We start from the raw sequence: 10,527 nt of genomic DNA, 5'->3' as shown, positions 1-10,527 counted from the left end.
GCAACGTCACGTGGGCGACAGAACCATCTAGAAAAATAGCATTGCGTTAACATTTAGCAACTCAATACTTGTGAATGGCTTTGCTCATTGAGTGGATAAAATAAGCAAAATACACAAAAAACAATGAACACTGATATCACTTAGAAACTCACATACTCTAACTAAACGAAACCAGCCACTTAAATTTATTTATTTCTCAATTTAATTATGAAACTTTGCCCACTGACTTCAGCAACAGGTTACCTTGAGAACGAATCCACGACGACTGACGTGGATATGTTCCCACAACCACTTGCAGCAAGTGGACCTGCAATTACGCGGTTCCACCACAAAATGACGCATTTCTCAATTTAACTGGACTTTATAAAACTCTTTTAAATTATATATATATATATATATGTATATATATATATATATATATATATATATATGTATATATATATATATCACCCTGATCGTAAAAAAGAAATAACAAGACAGCCACTACACTGGCTTCTTCACTAAACAAAACGGGTTGAACGAAAACAGCAGTTTATATTGACTGCTGCGGTGCTCTTTATTTACAGTGGTGAACAAAAACAATCCAATAAAGAATGAACACAAAATACCTCACCGAAAAAGCGGGAGTGTAACAAAATAGCGATCAAATGCACAGGTGAATTAATGGCGAGCAAACAGCTACCCGGCACGTATGCTGTCAAATGCGACGTTGCGAACTCTTGAGTGTTGACTGTAAAATGACGAGCGGTCAGATGACTTGTTAACGCTGCCTTTATTTGGTTAACAAGACTCAAGCACAATACAACACAACGCGGGTATGCAAGCTCAAACAACGGCCTAATAGTATTACCCAGAGCCGTATTACCGTGTATCGGATGCCGTAAAGCAAGTGTCGTTATTGCCGCAAATGTAAACAAAGTGCTGCATTAAAAAAAAAAAAAAGGTGTTATACTTATGTAGGCTAGTGATTTAAATGCGCCACCAGATGTCATTGGCGAGTTTTTGATTAACTGGGAGATAAAGACAATTTGTGCATTTTGACCCTTCACTGACGCCGTAGCTTCCTCTGCCTTCCAGTGCTGGCGTCATTGGGCCTTATGCCCCATTGTATTTCATGAAGGTAAGACGTTTGTTAATGGCTCCCAGCATCAAAGTTGGTATATAGTGACGAAATATTGCCATCCAGTCTTTTTGTTAAGCTAAACGGGCTGCTAACATGTTTACAAAGAGTTCGAGCAAAGTTTAATTGAGTTTAATGTGCATTTTGAATGTTTATTTTGACTGTGAATTTGTGAATGCCAGTTTACTTTTCATGGTTGTTCAGCTGTGAATATATTGTCTTCTATTATGCAGACTGAAGCACTTTTCTTTTCCTAACATTATTTTTCGAACATGTGAATATTATTTTTGTTTTATTTGCAATACTGTATATGACAATGATGCCCCATTGTATTTCATGAAGGTTGGTGAAGAAGAAGTTGCCGAGTTTCTTGTGCCAATAAACGGCGTGGTCCAATCTGCAAATCAGAACGCCCGTGCCCACTCGTCCTTTCTGCCATACACCCCGTCATCACCGATCCAATAAAAATACACAACGCAGAGCATCGTCGTGGTGTAAAGAGAGGGGTCGCACGGGTCGGGTTACACTTATATAGCACTTCTCCACCTTTCAAGGTGCTCAAAGCGCTTTACACTATCTCTTCATTCACCTACTGGTGACACAGCACCAGGAGCAACGTGGGGTTCAGTATCTTGTTCAAGGATACTTAGACGAGTTCATCAGGGCGAAGAATCGAACCCACAACCTTTGGGTTGGGGGACAACTACTCTACCACTGAGCCACGCCACCCCACAGATACGGATACATGTCAGACAGCGGCTAGTTCGGGTTAGTGTTGTATCGGTCGCGAACGATTCGTTCTTTTTGAACGAATTGTTTGGGTGAACGAGACCGAACTAATCATCATCTGCACTGATTCGTTCTATAAAGTTGGTGCTTGTTCACTGCGTGGGAGGGCGTTGAGCAAGCGGCAGCGTCTTCTGACATCGCACACGACCAATCAGACGCCAGCCTCATCGCGGGCAGGGGCGGGACCGGAAACAGAATCAGGGCGTATGTCACTCACTTCCACGTGTGGCCAATAAGCAGCCAAAGTGCAGGCAAGGGGGCAAGACTGAGTTTTGTCACTTCCCGTTCAGTGACTCGGTCCTCCGGTTCCTGACCTAGCTTGCCGCTAACGTGACTTTCCAGTAATGACTATGCGGTGAACGAATCAAAAAATGAAAGGAAAGGACTTTGTCACATATTTGTTAACGTGGAGCCTATCAAATGCAGCACAAAAAGACAAAAACACCACACAAATCTAGCGAGCATGGTTTAGTGTACTACTTTTCTCAACAGACTCGGGACTACCTATTACGACATACTATCAAATTTACAGTAATTTAAAACACGGGTAGCTACGAGGCAAGCAAAAGCTGAGCTGCGGTCGCGTGACAGCAATGAAGGGGGCAAAGAACTGTCACTATATGGAGGCTTCATGGCAGCGATATTTACCTCATATGTGCACAGAAAAAAAGAATAGTATGATCACCATAATACTGATTTGCAATGAAACGGTATATACATGTCCATTTTTTCCAAGTGTTTTATTTTTTTTTTCCGTGTCAGGTGTTGGTCGGTTTGACAAATTATGTCAATCCGTCCATCATGTGCTACTCAAGCGCCCCACAACAACGCACGTGGACACGGGAGATGTCGCAATATGTCTACATTTTTCTTAACAGACGAATGAGAGTAGAAAGGCGATATCGTAAAGAGCAAACAATTATTTCTCGTCAGCATTTGACGATCTGAGATGCGGGGACGACAGGGGAGCTGACCGGATTATTTTATTTATTAATACCAGTGCAAAACGTCAATACGATCACCATAATACTGATTTGCAATGAAACTGTATATACATGTCAATTTTTTCCGAGTGTTTTATTTTTTTTTCCGTATCAGGTGTTGGTTGGTTTGACAAATTATGTCAATCCGTCCATCATGCGCTACTCAAGCGCCCCAAAACAACGCACGCGGACACGGGAGATGTCGCAATATGTCTACATTTTTCTTAACAGACTAATGAGGGTAGAAAGGCGACAACGTAAAGAGCAAACAATCATTTCTCGTCAGCATTTGACGATCTGAGATGCGGGGACGACAGGGGAGCTGACCGGATGATTTTATTTATTAATACCAGTGCAAAAATTCAATACGATCATCTTAATACTGATTTGCAATTAAACTGTCAAATATAAAAATGCAGTATTGTCTTCATTTCAGAGCAGCACATTCGACAACTAGCTATTTACACTTATAGTTTTAACAATAGTGACTAAAAATAATAGTGATGAGCATAAAAACAAAAATACAACAGAGCGAGAGGTAAATATGATGTGTTGGTCGTTCCATATTTAGAAATTAAACTTTCGATTTATTTTTATTTTCGTGACAGCAAGCATGCTGCGTTGGCTGGTAGCAGGCTAGCAGCAGCATTGTATATGTGATCGAGAACATGCTAAAGAAAGTCCGTGCGCCCCCGACCCCAAACCCCCACTCCTCCCACAAAAGGAAAATGTTTAACCGTGTCCTAAATCGAAATGCAAGCACGAGCCATCATTTTGAGCCCATAGAACTAGGGCAGACGACGCGGAAGTTCTCCCTCGCTTTTGCAGCAGCGGGAGGGAGGGAGACGAGGCTGTCTGTGAAAGCAGAATGATATTGCCTGTCACTCATTACTGAAACTACGACGAGCGGTCAATGAGGAGCCTGTCTGCAAGCGAGAGGGAGGGACCAAGAATGTCACTTCCCGTTCAGTTATACTACGAAGCGGTCTTTGGTGATTCGTTCGGCAACGTCACTTCCCGTTCAGTAACCGAACGATTCATTTGGGCGGGGAGGGAGATGAGGGGGGCGAACGATTCGTTGAACGATTCGTTTGAACGAATCTTTTTACTGAACGATCCGGAATGGATTCGTTTACTCAAGTGAACGACAGATCCTGTCACTAGTTCGGGTGGCCCGTCAGCGGCAGTGACGTCGTCTGCCCGTCCGGCGTCAATCAAAGTACGCCACGTTGAGAGGGGAGGCAGCCAGCTGGCGGACGCGGCGACCAGATGACTGGCAGTCTCAAAAAAGATAGCAATTAAACGGCCAGGGCCGTCGCACCACTCAGAAGTGCAGTGAGCAGCATGGGTAACGGTTAAATGTTAACATGGAAGACGGTTGGCCCTCTGGGTGGGGAATTCAAATTAAAAAAATATGGAACAACTCTTCACTTCAGTGTTGCAGCTGTTCAATTTTGCACATCAGATATTTATTTTAAAGAAAAAGCCAAAGTTATTTTTATTTTGTTTTTCAAAATATCTACATTTCAGAATATAACACTTTACTAGGACCTTCACAATGCATTTCAGACTAGCTAGCAGCAGCCAAGTAGCAGCATTATATTAGAGCTGGGATCTAACTTTTAAACACAAAACAAAAAAGGTAAAACATGCGCAGAGACCGACTGTGAAAAAAATGTAGACTGCTAGCAATGTTACAGGGGAAACACGGACTAGATTTTCAAAGATGTGAGCATTCTCTATATCAGGGGTCAGCAACCTTTTTGGTGTGGCGTGCCACTTTCAAATTTTCTTGTCAATCAGTGTGTCACACCAAGATTAATGACGAACATCCGAATTTTTATATCCAACAGAGCTGTAATTTTACTCCAAAGAAAACAACATGAACATACGTTGAAATCTTACAACTACCATTCTTCTTTATCAAATAACTAAAAAATAAAAGTATATTGTACAAAATATCAAAACTTGAGCATCATCTTATATAAACATATCACACACACACAACCCAGCAAGAAAAGGGGAACAAGCGTGATTCTCAGTGCAGGTCTCTCACAGTACAGAGCGGCCTGTTTTAACCTTCAAAGTCAGAACAGGCGACTACTTTGTCTTTTTCACTAACAGTGAATTCTATGCACAATTTTAGATTTTATATGACAAATACAAAAGATGCCTACCTTAATGTGATCCCTGGCCCTGTTTTCCATGAATTTCATGTTTTGTCTCGTAGTGGCGTTTGACACTTGTTGTGCGACACACACACAACGCTCTCGAGGCATAATGCACAGAGCAAGCGGAAGTAACCAGCCAACCAGTTGTTACCGGCACCCCCAAGGTTTACTAGTTAAGCGTAAGAAAAAGAGAGGCAAGGAGTAAGGAGTTGAGAGAGAGTTGTGCGAAGAGCGCCATGAAAAGTGGCTGTGTCCCATGCTGGTTTTAGTTTTGTTAATAAAAGTCTCCAGCAAAATACCATCCAACGTGTCACTGTGTTTTTATACACATCACCACCTCTCTGAAGTAAGCACCGGGCGAATCAACGACAACAAGCCACGTTAATCGCCTGTCCACTACACACTACGGTGCAGAGTTGCAATTATCAAAAAGTGCAATTGGTAACACAGTGTACTTCCGCCAGCTTTCTGATTGGTCGGCTTCGTGACATGTTAGTAGCGTGGGCTGAATTAAACGCGCAGAGAAAAAAATCCGACAAGCGCAAGAGTCGAGAAATTGGGGAAGAGCTGGAGGTGTGCTCAAAATCCATTATTGCTCGCATTAGGGCTGGGCGATATGGCCTTAAACATGTACACGATAAATTGAGCAGATTTATCTCGATAACGATAAATGACGATAAATTCGCCCAAGCGGACTGTTATATAATTTGAAAATCTGAATCAATGCATGAAATACAGATTAACTATTTCTTGTTGATTTATTTAACAGCATTCAATTTGATATACTGTATTTAACAATTGTACATGCAGTCTAAACATTAAGTTTATAAAAATGTATTGTAAGCAATAAGAATTCAAGTATGAACATTTATAACAGCGTGTATGACTTGAACAATGTACATTGTCAAAATCAATATGCCTGTGCAAACATGTAATTGTAACATAAATGACTTGCAGCTTGAACAGTACACTTCAAAAAGACAACTTATTGTTAATGGCTGCTGTGACATAATTATTAAATACAAGTGTTTTATGGTTTAAGGGTTTTTTTCGCCCCAGTGCATTTTTTTATAAATGCACGTACAATAAAAATAGCTGGGGCCATTTCTCGGTCATTATAAGTTTCGCCATTGGATTGTACTTTATGCTGAATGCTTTACCATCACAAAAGCTATCAGAGGAATCACACACAGACAGATACAAAATAACGCCACATAGTAATTGCTAGACGCAGTCCGTGCCCAATCCACTCATTATGTTCAGCCGTTTCAACAAGGTAAGAGCCGCTATCCGACTCCATAACGTTCATTTGTAGCATTAGCCGCTAGCTAGCGTTAGCTTGGCTACCAGTAGAAAGCACTGAAAGCACCATCTCCGGAAATCGTGAGAACAAAGGAGGACAGCGGGTGAAAGCCCGTCTGGATGCCACCAAGAGTCTACTAAATGTCGGTTGAAAGTAGGCATGTGCCGGTATGAGATTTTAACGGTACGATAACCGTGAGCAAAACTACCGCGGTTTCACGGTATCACGGTATTGCAATTATAGCTCCAAAATTTTGAGACGTATGGGTTAAAAAAATAATAATAAAAATAATCCATTGAACAGGATTTTTTCAAAACATATTTGCAAATTGGAACATGAATATAATGTGAAAATAAATAAATTAACAAAAAATAACATATTATATAAAATTAAAATAAATAGAACCTAGACTATACCCACAGCCACAGCTCAAGTTGCTCAATATTAGAGTAATAACAAAATAATTGCTATAAAAAGTAAAAACACTTCTAAATAAAATTAAAAATATATACTGTATGACTTTTTTTTTAGGGGGGGAAGCTCAAGTGAAGTTTCGCCATTTTCAGCCACTGTGTCAACTCTAGTCTACATGATGCCATGCCTTTGTGTTAAAAAGAACAAAGAATTCATAAGTTAATAAGTTAATTAAAAATGTATAAGTTAGTTTTATAAATTAGTTAAAATGAAAATATTGTTGAGGAAAGGTTGCATCTTAAAAAAAAAAAAAACATTCGTCTTTGTAAGTTTTGGTTAGTTTGTATATTGAATTTGAAAGGAAAATGTGTGTTTTGTTTTTGGCGAACTTTTTAATGGAGCTACTCCTATCCTGTTGAACCTAATCACACGTGGAAAAATACAATTGTACAGCGTTTTAAATGTATTTATTTGTATATTTCACCACGATTTGAGAGCTCAATAAATTGAAGAAAAGTACGCCTTGTGTTTGGAGGATTTGTTTTTGGGTTTGCTGGCTGTTTAGTGACACTCACGGCAACAAACGGGAAGGGGTGAGCGGTGCCGCACCAAGCCACTTCGGCTGCATTTTGGCACGTGAAAAATAGCGAATACCGTATTAAGGTATGACGGAACATTTTAGTGGTTTTGAAACCGCAACGTTTTCACACCACGGTAAACCGTGAAACCGGTAACCGGCACATGTCTAGTTGAAAGTTTGGTGAACCTCCCTTAAGCCACACTCCATCACGTGACTCCCTACGTAAGCACATTCACTGCTTTCTTAAAGGGGAATGAACATAGACTAACAACACTGAATCAAAGCGGGATGAAAAGACTTATTTTCTTGTTTTATTAATTTACCGAATTTACCGACATGGTCAAAATTACGTCGGTCATCGTTAAGAATTTCGGTGACGGTAAATTTTCGGTTTACCGCCCTGCTCTAGCTCGCATATAACGCCACAGGCAGAGTGGGTGAGAGGGGCGGTCCCGTAAAGCCTCTAAATAACAGGGCACACAACTGAAAATGCCTTAATTTCCGGTAAAAAGGTGCATTGTAAATGGGCTCGCTTCCGCTATCCAAACAGCTAAACATGAAAAGGTTCACACTCCGGATGTTTTCAGTAATCCTTTATGTGTCTCTTTTCTTTTTTATGAAACTAAATGAAAAAATACATGCAATCAGCAACAATGCTGCAAATAACAAAAATGCCATCCATATATTCAAACACAATTAGCCTGTATTCAGTAGTTCTTAATTAGAAATATCAAACACATTTCCCCTCAAACATGCAACCTAAAGACAATATAAAGAGTGTAATTCTCAATTTGACCACAAAATACTCACAGACGTTGCTCTAAAGAACACAAATGCCACTCAAGTTGTGAGAGTGGAGCTGCCATGATGTAACACTAGTGTTGTATCGGTCGCGAACGATTCGTTCTTTTTGAACGAATTGTTTTGGTGAACGAGACCGAACTAATCATCATCTGCACTGATTCGTTCTATGAAGGTGGTGCTTGTTCGCTGCGTGGGAGGGCGTTGAGCAAGCGGCAGCGTCTTCTGACATCGCACACGACCAATCAGACGCCAGCCTCATCGCGGGCAGGGGAGGGACCGGAAACAGAATCAGGGCGTTTGTCACTCACGTCCACGTGTGGCCAATAAGCAGCCAGCGTGCAGGCAGGGGGGCAAGACTGAGTTTTGTCACTTCCCGTTCAGTGACTCGGTCCTCCGGTTCCTGACCTAGCTTGCTGCTAACTTGATTTTCCAGTAATGACTATGCGGTGAATGAATCAGAAAATGAAAGGAAATGACTTTGTCACATATTTGTTAACGTGGAGCCTATGAAATGCTGCTCAAACAGACAAAAACACCACACAAATCTAGCGAGCACTGTTTAGAGTAGTACTTTTCTCAACAAACTCGTGACTGCCTATGACGACATACTATCAAATTTACAGTAATTTAAAACACGGGTAGCTACGAGGCAAGCAAAAGCTGAGCTGCGGTCGCGTGACGGCAGTGAAGCGGGCAGAGAACTGTCACTATATGGAGGCTTCATGGCAGCGATATTTACCTCATATGTGCACAGAAAAAAATATTTAGTATGATCACCATAATACTGATTTGCAATGAAACTGTATATACATGTCAATTTTTTCCCGAGTATTTTATTTTTTTTTTCGTGTCAGCGTGTCGGGTGTTGGTTGGTTTGACAAATTATGTCAATCCGTCCATCATGTGCTACTCAAGCGCCCAAAACAACGCACGCAGACACGGGAGATGTCGCAATATGTCTACATTTTTCTTAACAGACTAATGAGAGTAGAAAGGCGACATCGTAAAGAGCTGACAATTATTTCTCGTCAGCATTTGACGATCTGAGATGCGGGGACGACAGGGGAGCTGACCGGATTATTTTATTTATTAATACCAGTGCAAAAAAACAATATGATCACCATAATACTGATTTGCAATGAAACTGTATATACATGTAATTTTTTTCCGAGTGTTTTTTTTCTTTTCTTCGTGTCAGGTGTTGGTTGGTTTGACAAATTATGTCAATCCGTCCATCATGTGCTACTGAAGCGCCCAAAAAACAAAGCACGCGGACACGGGAGATGTCGCAATATGTCTACATTTTTCTTAACAGACTAATGAGAGTAGAAAGGCGACATCGTAAAGAGCAAACAATTATTTCTCGTCAGCATTTGACGATCTGAGATGCGGGGACGACAGGGGAGCTGACCGGATTATTTTATTTATTAATACCAGTGCAAAAATTCAACACGATCATCTTAATACTAAAAAACAAAAATACAACAGAGCGAGATGTAAATATGATGTGTTGGTCGTTCCATATTCAGAAATTAAACTTTCGATGTATTTTTATTTTCGTGACAGCAAACATGCTGTATATGTGATTGTATGTGTGATCAAGAACCTGCTAAAGAAAGTCCGTGCGCCCCCGCCCCCTACTCCCCTCACAAAAGGAAAATGTTAAACCGTGTCCTAAATCGAAATGCCAGCACGAGCCATGACTTTGAGCCCATAGAACTAGGACAGACGACGCGGAAGTTCTCCCTCGCTTTTGCAGCAGCAGGAGGGAGACGAGGCTGTCTGTGAAAGCAGAATGATACCGCCTGTCACTCATTTCTGAAACTACGACGAGTGGTCAATGTGGAAGAGAGGGAGGGACCAAGCAATGTCACTTCCCGTTCAGTTATACTGCGAAGCGGTCTTTGGTGATTCGTTCGGCAACGTCACTTCCCGTTCAGTAACCGAACGATTCGTTTGGGCGGGGAGGGAGATGAGGGGGGCGAACGATTCGTTGAACGATTTGTTTGAACGAATCTTTTTACTGAACGAACCGGAATGGATTCGTTTGCTCAAGTGAACGACAAATCTCGTCACTATGTAACACACTGAATCCCATTTGAAGAACTTCCTATTTGCATTTTTCTTCTGTTTTAGAACCAATAAATAAAACGGCCACAAGATGGGGCGCTTCAGCAACTGATAAAGATACAACCGACAATAAACTTAACACGCATTTTTTTTTTTTTTTTTTTTTGCCATGCCCTTGCGTGTCACTGGTTAACCCTTCGCGTGCCAGTGCTGACACGCGTGTCATAGGTTGCCGACCCCTGCTCTATATGAACAAGTGGAATGGATTGGATCGCGACACACTGAAGGGGCTC

Source organism: Corythoichthys intestinalis, chromosome 13 (assembly GCF_030265065.1).
Source record: "Corythoichthys intestinalis isolate RoL2023-P3 chromosome 13, ASM3026506v1, whole genome shotgun sequence".
Classification (NCBI taxonomy): domain Eukaryota; kingdom Metazoa; phylum Chordata; class Actinopteri; order Syngnathiformes; family Syngnathidae; genus Corythoichthys; species Corythoichthys intestinalis.
This window is presented reverse-complemented; position numbering follows the sequence as displayed.